We start from the raw sequence: 17,109 nt of genomic DNA, 5'->3' as shown, positions 1-17,109 counted from the left end.
GGGGTTCCCTCTATATGTCAATTATTACCAAAGTTTGATACCAATAGCCGACGATTAATAAAGCATTGTACTCTAGTGGTGTTGTTAAACAAAAACAAACCTGAACTTTATATGTGACTGGCCTTGATGGTGTAGTTGTTAAACTGTCAAACTTAAGACTGGAAGGTACTGCGTTCGCATCCAGGTACAAGCTCCCACCCAGAGTTCGTTTTAACGGTTCAACGCGAAGGCGTAAGATCATGTATATCTATAACCAACCGGCCTCGGTGGCGTCGTGGCAGGCCATCGGTCTACAGGCTGGTAGGTACTGGGTTCGGATCCCAGTCGAGGCATGGGATTTTTAATCCAGATACCGACTCCAAACCCTGAGTGAGTGCTCCGCAAGGCTCATTGGGTAGGTGTAAACCACTTGCATCGACCAGTGATCCATAACTGGTTCAACAAAGGCCATGGTTTGTGCTATCCTGCCTGTGGGAAGCGCAAATAAAAAATCCCTTGCTGCTTTGTCGTAAAAAGGAGTAGGCCTATGTGGCGGACAGCGGGTTTTCCTTCTAAAAAACATTGTCCAGAATGGAACACATATGTTGACGTCCAATAGCCGATGATAAGATAAAAAAAATCAATGTGCTCTAGTGGCGTCGTTAAATAAAACAAACTTTACTTTATCTATAACCACTATTTTGTACAAACCCCCAAGATTATGATAGCTGAGGTGTTTGTCATCCTGCTTGAACCATAATTGGACATAAGCACGAAAATACAGTTAGCTTCACAAATAATTACAAAATCTATGTAGATACAGGAAGGTGGACGTTGACCTTTGGTTTGTCGCATTTCTGACACTCGGTCACCTTCTGGTCAGCACTGTCACAGGAAAGCAGAGCAGATAATTATGTTATGTGGGTGCGTTATATAGCACATGTCGGTCAGTCCAGACATTTATCTGTGTGTACGGAGAACCAAGACGTAGCCCAGTGGTAAAGCGTTCACCGGCTCGGTGGCGCAGTGGGTTCAAGCCATCGGTACTACAGGATGGTAGGTACAGGTTCGCAGCCCGGTGACCGGCTCCAAAACCCAGGGCAGAGTCTTCTGAGGGCTTCAATGGGTAGGTGTAAGACCACTACACCTGCTTCATCTTCACGTAACCATAACCAACTAACAACTAATCAACTGTCCTAGACAGACAGCCCAGATAGCTGAGGTGTGTGCCCAGGACAGCGTGCTTGAACCTTAATTGGATATAAGCACGAAAATAAGTTGAAATGAATGAAGCGTTCACCTGGTGCGCGGTCGGTCGGTCTAAAATCGATCCCCATCGCTGAACTCATTGGGCTATTTCTCGTTCCAGCCAGTGCACCGCGACCGTGGTATATGCTATGGGATGGTGCATACAAAAGGTCTTTACTACATGTCAAAATTACCAAATGTTTGATATCCAATAACCGATGATTAATAAATCGTTGTGTTCTAGTGGTATCGTTAAAACAAATATGTTAAACACACGTTTTGACTGTGTGTACTAGTATATCCAGAAGCAAGCTTTATAGGGTACACACCTCCATTAACTACTCCATGTTAATTCAATACAAGTATTATCTATCTGCAAAAAAAAACAACAAACAAAAAAAACATCGATAGGTAGGGCTACGTGACCGTGATAAACTGTCTTTAAAAACATTCAAGATACGTTGACCACGAAACATGTTGCAATTAGTCGCCATCATGGTTAGAGCACTGCCTCATTTTCTGTTATACCCAATGAAATGAGATGAATTAATGAATGGAATGTAATTTAATTAAATTAATGTTTACAACGACACCCCAGCACAAAAAAATACATCGGCTATTGGGTGTCAAAACTATGTAATGCAAACAAATATAAAAGTGAGATGCATCAAACATCAATATAAATATTCAAAAATTTAAATAAAAAACAGTGTAAGAAACACTGTGCAAGACAAAAAGACAAAGATCCCAGATAGATACTGACTTCTTTACTCAAAAATTTCAATTATATCCTCGAAAAAAAACAACGGGGATTTGTGCTGTATTGGCCATTCTCAAAGAGAATGTCGACACCCCGCACCACGGTGAGGTTTTAGCCACGCCGCTGTTTATACAAAGGGCGGTTATACACATGAGCAGTGGTATCAGTTAGTAAACTAAACTTACAACAGCTGCACACCACATGGGTTATTTAAATACTACAGGAAGTCACCCATAAATGTAATCGTCAAAAAAAGATATAAAAAGGCATTTCAGTAGTTTTTAAAATTATTTTTAATAAAGAACTAATTCATAAACCTGACTATATTAAGCAGGTATCGTCATGACACATTGTGGTGTTGTGCCTTAAAGGGACTGTCCTGAGTTTGCAGCCATTGTAAGATGTTTTACGATAACAGAGCCTTAAAGGGACTGTCCTGAGTTTGCAGCCATTGTAAGATGTTTTACGATAACAGAGCCTTAAAGGGACTGTCCTGAGTTTGCAGCCATTGTAAGATGTTTTACGATAACAGAGCCTTAAAGGGACTGTCCTGAGTTTGCAGCCATTGTAAGATGTTTTACGATAACATAGCCTTAAAGGGACTGTCCTGAGTTTGCAGCCATTGTAAAATGTTTTACGATAACAGAGCCTTGTTAGCGGCTACTGTTTCATACCAAATACAATTTCTTGTTTAGAATACCAGTGTCTGTATATCGAATGGGTTTGCGGTCGTATACTAATGTTTGTAGCACTAAAGTTTTACTTTTATTCGTGATATATATTTTTTTCGTACATATTAAATTATTAGGAGGTAAAATCCTGTTTGGCCCACTACAAGCATTAGGACAACAACACTTTGCAAATACAGACACTGATATTTTAAAAAAAAAGAAGAGTTATTAATTTGTATGTTACGTCATCAAAAAGGCTCTATTGGTCGGAAACATTTCACAATGGTTGTAAACTCACGACTTTCCCTTTAACCAAACAATGCGGAGTCGCTACATCAACTAGTACTCTCTTACTGATTAACCCATTATAGCCAGTGCACCACGACTGGTATATCAAAGGCCGTAGTATGCGCTATCCTGTATATGGGATGGTGCATATAAAAGATCCCTTGCTATTAATTGGAAAAAACCGGCCTCGGTGGTGTCGTGGTTAAGCCATCGGACATAAGGCTGGTATGTACACGGTTCGCAGCCCGGTACCGGTCCCCACCCAGAGCGACATTTAACGACTCTATGAGTATGTGAAAGACCACTACACCCTTTTCTCTGTCACTAACAACTAACCGATTGTCCTGGACAGACAGCCCAGATAGCTGAGGTATGTGCCCAGGACAGCGTGCTTGAACCTTAATTGGATATAAGCACGAAAACAAAATGAAATAAAATTTAAAATAGACTGTCCTGAGTGTGTTACCACTGTAATATGTTTCCAAATAAGAAATCCCTTTCAGAAACTAAACTTATATATTAAAGTGACAGACCCTAATTTCTAAAAACGCACGTTCGTCTAAGAAGTAATGGTTACCAAGACAAGCTCTACTTATTTTTAGACGGTATTTCCCTGTTTAAGTTTTACAGACTTTAGTTTCTCTGTTATAACCGTATCCAAAGTGTATTGCAGGTTTGTAGATTAACTAAACTTAGTGTCCATTTTCACGGGCTGAAACTAGGGTCTGCACCTTTAAATATATGTTCTTGTTTAGAATATGTGGTCCGAATTTACGAAGCCTGTTTTTTTTCTAAAACACAAGTGTTTAAGCATTGTAAATGTATTGAGTGACACGCGTGTAAGACATAAACAGGCTTTGTAAATTTGGCCCTCAGTCTCTGTATATTCATTGTGTTTCTTGTTGTCCCAATGTTTGTAATAACCCAAACCAATGTTTTGTTTCTCCCAGTGATTTCGTGTGTACAACAAAAATATATATTAGGAAGGAAGGCAATGTTTTATTTAACGACGCACTCAACACATTTTATTGACGGTTATATGGACCACACAGATAAGAGAGAGAGGGGGGAAATCGCTGTCGCCACTTCATGGGCTACTTTTTTCGATTAGCAGCAAGGGATCTTTTATATGCACCATCCCACAGCCATGATATTGCATACCACGGCCCTTGTTACACCAGTTGTGGAGCACTGGCTGGAACGAGAAATAGCCCAATGGGACCACTGACGGGGATCGATCCTTAACCGACCGCGCATCAAGCGAGCGCTTTACCACTGGGCTACGTCCCGCCCCCATATATTAAAAAGTAAAATGAGGTTTTGGCTGATACACACATTACAACGAGAAACATACTTGTATTGAAAATAATTGTACAGTTAACATATGTTTTGTTTAACGAGACCACTAGAGTTCATCGATCAATTAATCACGGCGGATCTCTTAGGGGAGTGGCGGTCCTCCTAAGGACGAGCGCCCGATAGTGGATCATAGAAACAATCACGACTTTGCCTAAAATTTCCTTTTGACTCCGCCTTGTGCAGAGGTACGATTTTGATCACGGAATACGGTTTCGTCATTCAGATTTGGATATCAAAGATTTTTTTTTTACCAGAAACATCAGTTACACTATATAATACTCTAACCAACAGAATAGAATAGATGTTTAACGACACCCCAGCACGAAAAATACATCGGCTATTGGGTGTCAGACTATGGTAAATGAATACTCTAACCAAAGCAAATTGTTACTGCCTACTGCCTTCCCATACGAATTCTTTTTAACAGGTCTTAAAATAAACCGAAAAGGAATGGAACGACAATTGTGTGTTTAAAGGCATATTGCCACAGACCACTGACCTATTTAATGGTCTAACAGAGTATTACCTGAACAAAAATAATTTGATTTGTCCCTAAGTGTACTTTATTCAACCATCTTCATAACCACCATACTCCATTTGTTAATGACATTTTGTAAAACTATTTGAATTATGGCAATGGTCCATAATTCAAAAACTAAAATTGCCTCGAGGGATGATATGGATTTCACTCCACCATGGTTCAGTTAAGGTGATGGGATAGCTAGATTTGGTTTCCAACAATTAATGTAATTTGTATTTATTATCCATTTTGTAGAGAAATAAGGTCCTTAAATCCGTGACAGTATACCTTTAATGGAACCTCAGAACAATTTAAACTACGGTTATTTGGTGTCGAATAAAATGGTTATTTTGATACATGATCTTGAACTTTGGTGAAGTAAGCAACTCGTTGAATTCGTATTATGCTACTCCTACCAGGATATCATCATTGGGTCCTATATATGCACTTGCCCATAGACAGGGTAAAATATACCACGACATTTGATTTCCCAGTCGAGAGATACTGGCCTGGACAACAAAACAAAGAGTTTGTTTTGTTTAACGACACCACTAGAACACATTGATTTCTTAATCATCGGCTACTGGATGTGAAACATTTGGTAATTTTGACTTAGACTTAGAGAGGAAACCCGCTATATTTTTCCATTACTAGCAAGGGGTCTTTTATATGCACCATCCCACAGACAGGATAGCACATACCACGGCCTTTGATATAACAGTCGTGGTGCACTAGATGTAACGAGAAATAGCCCAACGGGCCCACTGACGGGGATCGATCCTAGATCGACCGCGCAACAAGCGAGCGCTTTACCAGTGGGTTACGTCCCGACCCGGCCTGGACCGGATAAACTTAACAGACCAAAAAAAAGAAAGAAATGTTTTATTTAACGACGCACTCAACACATTTTATTACGGTTATATGGCGTCAGACATATGGTTAAGGACCACACAAATTTTGAGAGGAAACCCGCTGTCGCCACTACATGGGCTACTCTTTCCGATTAGCAGCAAGGGATCTTTTATTTGCGCTTCCCACGGGCAGGATAGCACAAACCATGGCCTTTGTTGAACCAGTTATGGATCACTGGTCGGTGCAAGTGGTTTACACCTACCCATTGAGCCTTGCGGAGCACTCACTCAGGGTTTGGAGTCGGTATCTGTATTAAAAATCCCATGCCTCGACTGGGATCCGAACCCATTACCTACCAGCCTGTAGACCGGTGGCCTAAACACGACGCCACCGAGGCCGGTCAACAGACCAAGTCAAGTTTTAATAATACAAAAATGCTAAGAGGGAAATAGCTGTTCCGAAATATGTGTCAGCAAGATTCAGTATCAAATACATAGGATTTCCTAATCGGATGTGTCTGTTTGTGGGGGTGGGGCATTCGAGATAGTGTTGAAATACGAGTAACGCTTATTTCTCGTGTGAACAATACTGATGTGACACGTATAGTACCGATACCGCCTTTAATTTGTAACACGACACTAACAGTATCGTTTACTTTCACCGTGAAGCCAAACCGTCGAGACTATAGAATGTGCTATCCTGTTCAATGGTAACTGCACATAAAAGATGCCTTGCTGCTATTTAATGTGCTATCCTGTTCAATGGTAACTGCTCATAAAGGATGCCTTGCTGTTATAGAATGTGCTATCCTGTTCAATGGTAACGTGCACATAAAGAATACCTTGCTGCTATAGAATGTGCTATTCTGTTCAATGGTAACTGCACATAAAAGATGCTTTGCTGCTATAGAATGTGCTATTCTGTTCAATGGTATCGTGCACGTAAAAGATGCCTTGCTGCTATTCAGTAGGCGTAGCATCTGTGGCGGCATCGGACTTCCTCTCTCACTCTCTAGACCTAGTTTAAAATGTTATTTCTCTTGTGAAACGTATAGTGCCGATACTGACTTAAATCGGTAACAAATGAATGAATGAATGAATGTTTAACGACACCCCAGCACGAAAAATACATCGGCTATTGGGTGTCAAACTATGGTAATGCAAACAAATAAGGTGATGATCAACATCAATATAAAAATTCAAGATTTAAATAAAAATAGTGTAAAAAAAACTGCAAAAATACAAACATCACAGATAGATACCGACTTTTACTCAAAATTTCAATTTGTGCTGTATTGGCCATTCTCAAAGAGAATGTTACACTGCTGCACCACGGTGAGGTTACAGCACGCGCAGGGGACAATCTGTAACAAGACGCTAACACTGTAATTTATTTGCACCGTGAAACCAAACGGCCATGAGATGTGTGTGTGTGTGTGTGTGTGTGTGTGTGTGTGTGTAATAATAAATGAAGAATAATAAGAATAATGTTTAACATCACGCCAACACGTGACTTTAATCACCAGGTATTAGATGTCCAATATAATATGATTTAGTTGGACGAGAATTGTTACCATAAAATTACAGGCTTATGATTACATTTTTTTTACAGAGGACAACATTAAAGGCATACTGTCACAGATTTAAGAACCTTATTTGTCTAAAATTTTATAATAAATAAAAATTACATTAATATTTGGAAACCAAATCTAGCTATCGCATCACCTTAACTGAACCACGATGGAGTGAAATTCATGTCAACCCTGTTGACAATATTAGTTTTCGAATTATAGACCATTGCCATAATTCAATTATATTTATGAAATATCATTATTAAGGGCAGTATGGTGGCTACGTAGATGGTTGAATAAAGTATATTTATGGACAAATCAAATTTATATATTTTTAGGTAATACTTTGTTAGGCTATTTAATAGGTCAGTGGTCTGTGACAATATGCCTTTAAGTCAATCTTTCAATATATACTTTTATCAGACATCCAAGGGTGGAAAGTAGCTTAGTGGTAAAGCACTGACTTGATGCACGGTCGGTCCAGGATCGATCTCTGTCGGTAGACCCGTTTGGCTATTTCTCGTTCAAAGGCTGTGGTATGTGTTATCATTGCCTATAGAAAGTGCATATAAAAGATCCCTTGCTATTAATGAAACAATGTAGCGGATTTTCTCTCTGAGACTATATGTCAAAATTACCAAATGTTTAACATCCAATAGCCACTGAGTAATAAATCAATGTGCGCTAGTGGTGTCGTTAAACAAAACAAACTTTAACTGTATATGTTTTACAGAAGACAATATTAAGTCAATATTTCAATATATACCTTTGTTAGACGCGCAATCGACGATTCTTCACATTTGTGTTGTGTTGTCGTTAAATACCCATTAATTCATTCACGTAGCCACGGCATACAATTCAAAGACTATGAAATGTGCTATTCTCTTCGCGGTAAAGTGCACATAAAAGATGCCTTACTGCTATTCAGTAGGTGTAACATTTGTGGCGGTATCCCCCCCCCCCCCTCTCTCTCTCTCTCTCTCTCTCTCTCTCTCTCTCTCTCTCTCTCTCTCTCTCTCTTCTCTCTCTCTCTCTCTCTCTCTCTCTCTCTCTCTCTCTCTCTCTCTCTCTCTCTAAAACCTAGTTTAAAATGTAGAGAATGTCTTTAAACAAATATATTGTCGTTAAATACCCATTAATTCATTCACGTAGTCAGGACATACAATTCAAATACTATGAAATGTGCTATTCTGTCCTGTTCTGTCCGCGGTAATGTGCTATTCTGTTCTGTTCTGTTCATGGTAATGTGCTATTCTGTTAACGGTAAACTGCACATAAAAGATAATTTGCTCCAATTCAGTAGGTGTAACCTCTGTGGCGGTATCGACCCCCACCCACCTCCCTCTCTCTCTCTCTCTCTCTCTCTCTCCTCTCTCTCTCTCTCTCTCTCTCTCTCTCTCTCTCTCTCTCTCTCTCTCTCTCTCTCTCTCTCTCTCTCTCTCTAATACTTAGTTTAAAATGTAGGGAGTGTCTTTAAACAAATATATATACTTTTTAAAGTATGTCTCATACTCGTGTGACGTGTCCCAGAACACTAGCTTGAAAGGGAAATAGCCCAGGAGGGCACATCGCACCTCTTCTAAGAATTCCAGCAAAGAGTGACTCGTACTGTTGTGTCTTTAAAAGTAGATAGCAGGGGTGCACAAACTGAAATTCTGCGTAAAAATATTTGCGTAACCCTTTTCTTTTGCGTAACCCTTTTTTGAAAATAAGGAAATTATATTTTTGATTATTGTATATTTGTAATAATACATATATAATAAGGATTATGACTGAAATAAAGAAGTAACAACTTATTCTATTGGCTGCCTGTCGACTCGCACGCTGACGTAAAAAGTAGGATCTCTAAATTAAACGGAAACATTTCGTAGCTATTCGTCATGTTCCGCGGTTATGCGGTACCCGAAAAATTCCGAATATTTTTTCGTAATAAAATTTAAGTAATTTATAACTATTAAAGCAACTTTTCATTTCTTCTAAAAACAAAAAACCTAAAAAAAAAACTAAAAACCTCAGTGGTCTTCCTAAGCAATTCAAATAATGTTGATCTGCATCCGTTTCCAGTATGAAAAGTACTCCTGATATTACAGCTTCTTAGTACGCGTCATGGCAATCGGCACCTACGTTTTCAGCAATAACTTTACTTCCAATCTAATTAAAATTAGCTCCACTATTACATGTGGATCTAACAGCAGCCAGCTGGAGCTTATGTCCACCAATCAAAAACTTCAGGGCGACCAACTTTCCAGAATTTTCCGGAAAATCCGGAATTTTTAACCCATATCCGGAATTCCGGAATTAATGCCAAATATCCGGCATTTTTTCCAAATTCGCTATCATTATTTTTTGGGGAAGCAACCATTTCTGAATATATTTTTAATTTTCTATATTTTTAAATTCCGAGTTTATTAAACAGAGTTTATCATTCTGCATTCCCCATTGCAACCTGAACTTGGGATTATCGACTGTTTCGTGCTATTACTAAGACGTTTATCTATTGGCCGACCAATGAAAATGTTTTTGACAATCGAGTAAACTGAAGCCATGTATGAAATTTGTCTTACTTGCTATGTAGTTTATGTATTCATTTTAAAGATATTTCAAATATCATACAGTAATTACTACGGGGCAGACATCGGTTCTGTGGCGATGCATGCAACTTCGCCACGGTGGGTAAAAACCTGAACATATAACAGAACACTTGTGATCGTACGAAAACAAAAGAAACGGATTTACAATTCTCTTCTTAAATTCTTTTCGTATGCTTTCACGTGCAACATTTCACTAAATACTATTTGACTACCAGTAATATGTGAAACATTCATGACATTAATATTAATTAATTAATATACATGTACCTACCGATCTTGTTTTATTCAAGTAAGTTAAACTATAAAAAATATAAATTTTTACAAACCATTGTTAGATTTTGCCGCGAAAAGTGATACTCTAATAGTAACGTAAGCGTAATGCAGAACAATAGCCAGTCTTAATGTGGGTACCAGACGTTTCGTTCCCGATTCAGTTAACGACAAATTAGTTCGACCCCACCTACATAAAAATAACATTGGTTCCAAGTTTGTCACTTTATTACTAATCTGTAGGTGGAAGTGAAACTGTACTACACTATTTGCTAATAAAGTGGGGCTTTTAGTGTGTGTGTGTGGGGGGGGGGGGGGGGGGGGGGGGTGATGATTTTTGATGTTTGGTCTGTGTGTGTGTGTGTGTGTGTGTGTGTGTGCGCGCGTGCGTGTATGTGTGATAATGCTGTTAATTGCTGTACTAGGTATAGTAACTTTATTTACGCTGATCAAGTTCAAGTTCTTTATTGCGTTAAGTTTTCCAACTTATCAGCTTTATAACAATGAAATACAATATTATGTACAATAGTGCGGAACAATGGTGGAGAATGATTTACATAAATACATACACATATACCGATAAAACAATCCATCAATATCTATATATAAACAATCGGCAATATGTGTTACACAAATATAGATATATTAAGTTGTTTGTAGTAATAGCATATGCCTCATTTTGTTCGCCTGTAGTAAGTATTTGCCAAGGTTATTTATCTCCTTATTGTTTGTAGTTGAAAATAGCTGTCTTAGTTTAAAAGCACTGGGGTTCTTGGAGTAGTATTTCTTAATAAATCTATTTCTTAAAGTTTCGAATCGTGGACACTGAAGAATAAAATGAAACTCATCCTCAATCTCATTAATATTATATAATGTACATACTCTTTGTGTTCGCTCGATATTTTTGTACCTACCAGCTTCAATATTTAGCCTGTGTGCACAAATTCTCATTTTCGTTATTTCTTTTATATTACGTGAATCAATTGGCTTCGTCAGATATGTTTGTAATTGATATTCCTTTATTAAGTATTTGTATAGTGATCTTTTTGGCGACGCTGTTATTAAACTGTAGGATTTTTGTTTAAATACATCAAATATTCTTTCTTTAATTATGTAATAAATGACGAATATATTTAGAATGTTTTGCTAGACAAGTCATAAAGTAGGGCTATGCTTAAAAAGGAAGTAGAAAAATTCTGCCACTTATGTGGATTGATTTATACTTTTATTATTGAATACATAACATTCCAATAAATAATAAAAAAATTTTATTGTTATGTATCTCTTTGGTTGTGGTTATTTTTTAAATATGTCAAATATGGCGCGGTTTAAATTATTTTTTATATTTTTGAAAATGGCGTTTTCGCGTGCTTTAAACGATTGCGCACTTAAAAATAAAAATACCAAAAAAGTCCCGGAAAATATTTTCATTAGGTTGGTCGCCCTGAACCTTACTTGCAGAATCATGCCAGTGATTTAAAAATAATTTGAAATCATTCCGAATTATCATGAGGGTATACGACATGTTTCGTGTGAATTACGAATGCCTGAACCTGAATGCAAGGACGGTTTTGCGCGACCCTCACGCGAACGAAACGGTCGTTCGCGCAAACTGTGCAGCCCTAATCTGATAGTTAAAGCATCTCTTTCCCCGAGTTTGTGGCTATGCAATATCAATATATAGCCTTTTTAAATCACTAACTGTGGGTCAGTGGGTGGTTCCCCAAAAGAAAACAACAAAACAAAAATCAATTTTCATTTACTATTTATGTCATAAATATAACAAAAGTAACAAGATGTGAGCACATTGCAAGATTATATATAGATACACAATATACATTACTCGTATATAACAACAGTTCAACATGTCACTAGTTTAAAGGGACATTCCCGAGTTTGCGGCAATATTTAACATGTTATTGACTAACAGAGACTTTTTAACGATTGGAATTACATATCAAATATATTTGTCTGCATAAAATATTAGTGGCTGTATATTAAACGTGTTTCTGATGGTTGTAATATTTGTTTTAGGTTAAATTTCATTTTATTTCCTGAAATTATTTGAAGACAAAATCCAGTTTGGGCTTCTTACAAATATTAAGACGACCAGAAACACATTGAATATACAGACACTGATATTCTAACAAGAAAATATATGTAATATATAAGTTTAATCGTAGAAATAGTTTATTAGTCGGAAACATCTTACAATGCAGCAAACTCAGAAATGTCCCTTTAATAGCATAGCAAATAGAACCAACGACATCACTTAGATTAGTTTACGCCGAACTGTTGGCGTGACGTGATCCAGCCTACTCAATATTAGGAATAGAAATTCATATCGTTGTTGTTTTTTGTTGCAATAATTTATTTTGCATGTCCATTTTCAACCTTTTTCCCCCTTTATTCTTATTGATATATTGATGTTCGGTGCATAGGGATTCCGGTAGACAGGGGATTAGGACAGTTCTTGCATCAAATGGGTAAAAGACTAAAGGCGTGTTCCAACAGTGCGACTTGTAGTAACCTTCTGGCCCAGTGCATATTAGAGATTTAGTGTTTCGACACCGCAAAACTCTAACACAAGGGCTGAATTTACAAAACCTGGTTTTGACGTGCACGCATGTATTCACAACGCTTAAACACCTGCGTTTAAAGAGACATTCCCGACTGCTGCATTGTAAGATGTTTCGGACTACTAAAATATTTATACGATTAAACTTACATATTAAATATATTTTCTTATTTAGAATATCAGTGTCTGTATATTCAATGTGTTTCAGGTCGTGTTAATATTTTTAAGAAGCCCAAACTAGATTTTGTCTTCAAATAATTTCGTACGTACGAAAAATGGATTTTAGGAAATAAAATGAAATTTAAACTAGTATAAATATTAGAACGATCTGAAGCACGTTTAATATACAGCCACTAATATTTTATGCAGAAAAATATATTTGATATGTAATTACATTCGTTAAAAAGTCTCGGTTAGTCTATAACAGTTTAAAATTGCAGCTAACTCAGGAATGTCCCTTTAAGACAAAAACGGGATTTGCAGATTCGTCTATTAAGAATATAGACTCAACACCCATTTAACTTGACTTGAGTGTGAAAAGCAATTATCAAACATTATCAACTTGATTCTGATTGCTATCAGTCAACCACGTGACACGTACTTACGTCTACCAAAGGTTAAAGCAAGGTTATCTTGGGCATATCTCAAAACTTCGAGGAATAACTTCTTTTTTTTAAAACAAATTATACAAAAAAGGCCCTTTAGCATAGCATCGATTAGTCTGTATTTTCTGGCAGTCGTGTCAGTGAGAAATATGACTTTGCAATAATGATGTTGACTATCTTTGTCAGAATCTGTCGACAGCAATGGAATCGACGCCATTACATATAAATTAACAATACAATGCCGTACAGTTTTGAATAGTAGCACGTGTGACTTTGATTTTTCTAACAATACAATGGCATGTTGAACACGTGGTACAAATCGATAATGTAAGTCGCACAGTAAGAACGATCCTTTAACGTATTATTACATTTTAAAATCTCCTGGTCTTTGTAATCAAGAATAGTAATGGATTTTGTACATAACGCATCATAAACCATAGTACAACAATCACTCTATCACGTACGACATTCCTGAACTGTTCCCTTCATTTGAATGGGATCGTATCACGGCAAAAACTACAATGTACATAACATTATTTGTATATAGCACTAATCAACATATTACGTGCTATGTCGTATATTTTTTTGCAACATGGATATTTTTTTAATCAGTTTCTCGTTAAGATCACAGGGTTTGTCCACAAAGTGTTACGTCTTGATTTAATTTTCATTTAAAGTTATTTCCGTGTTTATATTCAATTAGGTTCAAACACGCTGGGCACACACTTCAGCTATCTGGACTGTCTGTCTGTTAGTGGTTAGTTGTTAATGGTTAGTGAAAGAGAAAAGGGTGTAGTGGCCTAACACCTACACATTGAGTCGTTAAACTCGCTCTGGATGGCAGCCAGTTCATGAGGTGACCCCAGTACCCACATCTCAAGTCCGATGACTTAACCACCACACCACTGGGGCCGGCAAGTCTAAATCGACTAACACAGACAAACTGTTCTCTGTGAAGCTCAGGGATGTATATAGTACTATATTTCGACATAGAAAACAAAACGACATTATGGAGTATTATAAGAAGCAATGCAATAACTGATTAAATTAGAAAATGTAATACTTGAGGAAAAACGCGAGTGGAAATGTAGTGGGTAACTGCATCATTATTTTAATTAATTTAGATTAATTTGAAATTTGAAATGCTGTCTGCCTGATTTTTGTCTTTTAAATGAAAACGCCATAAACATCACATTTACATTGTCAATATGGTATCAGGTTCACCTGATGATCTCTTTATCTTAACATGTGTATCCATAATGCAATGCAGTTTGAATGAGGTTTGAGATATACCATTTTTAGATTTACGAGCACAGATTGCTTGTGACATCGCATCTTCCTACCAGTTAGTTATAAATCGGGTAATTTATAATGTGCTGCAGCCTCTTGTCGGCTACGATTGAAACTTTTAACCTCTTTTTGATTTGGACTCCCATCATGTATTCCTGTGTCCTTGGCATTAAACCAAACTGAATGTCATACCATTTACCATATCAAACATGTCATATCAAATCCCATCTTGGTGTCCAACTAATGAAGACAATACAATGATTATAATTTACTGATGACAAAATAGAGCTGGTTTACGACTAGGCAGAACAATAATATATAAGATAATGATCTCTGAACAGCATACAATCAGTGCATAACCAGCTCCTAGCATAGACATAGCAGACAATCTAAATATTAGTTTCAATCTCATCATAAATGTATTAATTGGCACAAGCAGCTGTCTACCCAAATGTAAAACTACCAAAACAGCGATTTTTAATCACGTATTACAAATCACAAGATATGCTAGGAAGCGAAATGTTGGTAAAGATAATGTAAACGATTACCTAAAAGAAATGTTAAGAAATTAACACGTCATTGTGTTTTAACTACTCCACAAGTAAAAGGATTTAAAGGGACATACCCTAGTTTTTAAACACTAAGGCATATATTGACTATAATAGCCGTTTGTTATAACTGAAATCATACTTTACTTAAATTTTATGGTTTAGATTATCAATTTCTGTACATTTGAAGTGTTTTCGGTCATCCTGGTGTTTTTAATATCACAAAATGCACTGCTCATATTTTTAAAATCACATGTGCGTCTGAGAAGTAACAGTTATGGAGTCGAGTTTCAGAGGGTATTTTACCATTTCAAAGTCACAGACTCATGTTTCGCTCAATTGTAACTTTATCCAAATGTGTTACAGGTTTGTAGATGAACTAAACTTAGTGTTAATTTTCACGGGTTGAAACTAGGATCTGTCCCTTTAACTAAACTTAGTGTTAATTTTCACGGGTTGAAACTAGGGATCTGTCCCTTTAACTAAACTTAGTGTTAATTTTCACGGGTTGAAACTAGGATCTGTCCCTTTAACTAAACTTAGTGTTAATTTTCACGGGTTGAAACTAGGGATCTGTCCCTTTAACTAAACTTAGTGTTAATTTTCACGGGTTGAAACTAGGATCTGTCCCTTTAACTAAACTTAGTGTTAATTTTCACGGGTTGAAACTAGGATCTGTCCCTTTAACTAAACTTAGTGTTAATTTTCACGGGTTGAAACTAGGGATCTGTCCCTTTAACTAAACTTAGTGTTAATTTTCACGGGTTGAAACTAGGATCTGTCCCTTTAACTAAAGTTAGTGTTAATTTTCACGGGTTGAAACTAGGATCTGTCCCTTTAACTAAACTTAGTGTTAATTTTCACGGGTTGAAACTAGGGGTATGTCCCTTTAACTAAACTTAGTGTTAATTTTCACGGGTTGAAACTAGGGGTATGTCCCTTTAACTAAACTTAGTGTTAATTTTCACGGGTTGAAACTAGGGGTATGTCCCTTTAACTAAACTTAGTGTTAATCTTCACGGGTTGAAACTAGGATCTGTCCCTTTAACTAAACTTAGTGTTAATTTTCACGGGTTGAAACTAGGATCTGTCCCTTTAAACTACAGATTTGATCAAACATTGTTTAAAATTACAAATACATCCATGAGCAATATTAAATTTTCAAGAATCAGAAACCACAGCCGAATAATTCAGTATTAACTACCGAATACGTCCACGAGTATTTCAATATTTAGCAAAAGACGAATATTGCGGAATAGTAATAGTGAAGATAATAATTATATTACTTGAAAACTAAATACGTTCAAAATGCTCGTTTTAAACGAGATGTGACCGTTTAGGAAGCGCCATATTTTGAATGATACAGGTTTAAAAAAAATAATACTGGCTTTTTATAAATGAAGAGTTCAGGCGCAAAACGCGATATAAACCATTTTCTTTCTAGTTTTTAGTTAAAGCCATTATTGTATGTCAGTAAGGGCTAAACGTGGGTCCGCTGATTTGCCGCAAAACAAGACTGATCCGTATGAAATTGTATTGGGTAAATCCCGGTTTTTGGGGTTTTTTTTATCAAAACGCGATATACGCCAATTAAAAAAAATCACTTTTACTGAAAATGAAAAATGGATATATCGCGTTTTGCGCCTAAACTCTTCAAATACACCTTTTAGGATCGTCAGTATGTTTGACCATCAGAACTCTTCGAATGATCATGATCATCTTTGATTGCCTCCAGATTAAATTTGATAATTTGTTTGTGAATTCATTCAAAAATACATTTACGCGACTAGATATCACACATTTTTTATGCCATGCACGAAACTACGTTTTAGCAATAAATACTCTATAATGTTGCAAGATAATCAAACACATCTGTATGTCATAAATAAGAATGAGTACAAGACATGACATTCAAAGACATGTAAAAACCAACTTTCAGCAGAGTACAGTGTTTTCCCCACATAGTTAAAATATACTATC

Source organism: Gigantopelta aegis, chromosome 4, assembly GCF_016097555.1.
Source record: "Gigantopelta aegis isolate Gae_Host chromosome 4, Gae_host_genome, whole genome shotgun sequence".
In the NCBI taxonomy this organism is placed as follows: Eukaryota; Metazoa; Mollusca; class Gastropoda; order Neomphalida; family Peltospiridae; genus Gigantopelta; species Gigantopelta aegis.
The sequence above is the reverse complement of the archived record's forward strand: the minus strand, read 5'-3'. Positions refer to the sequence as shown.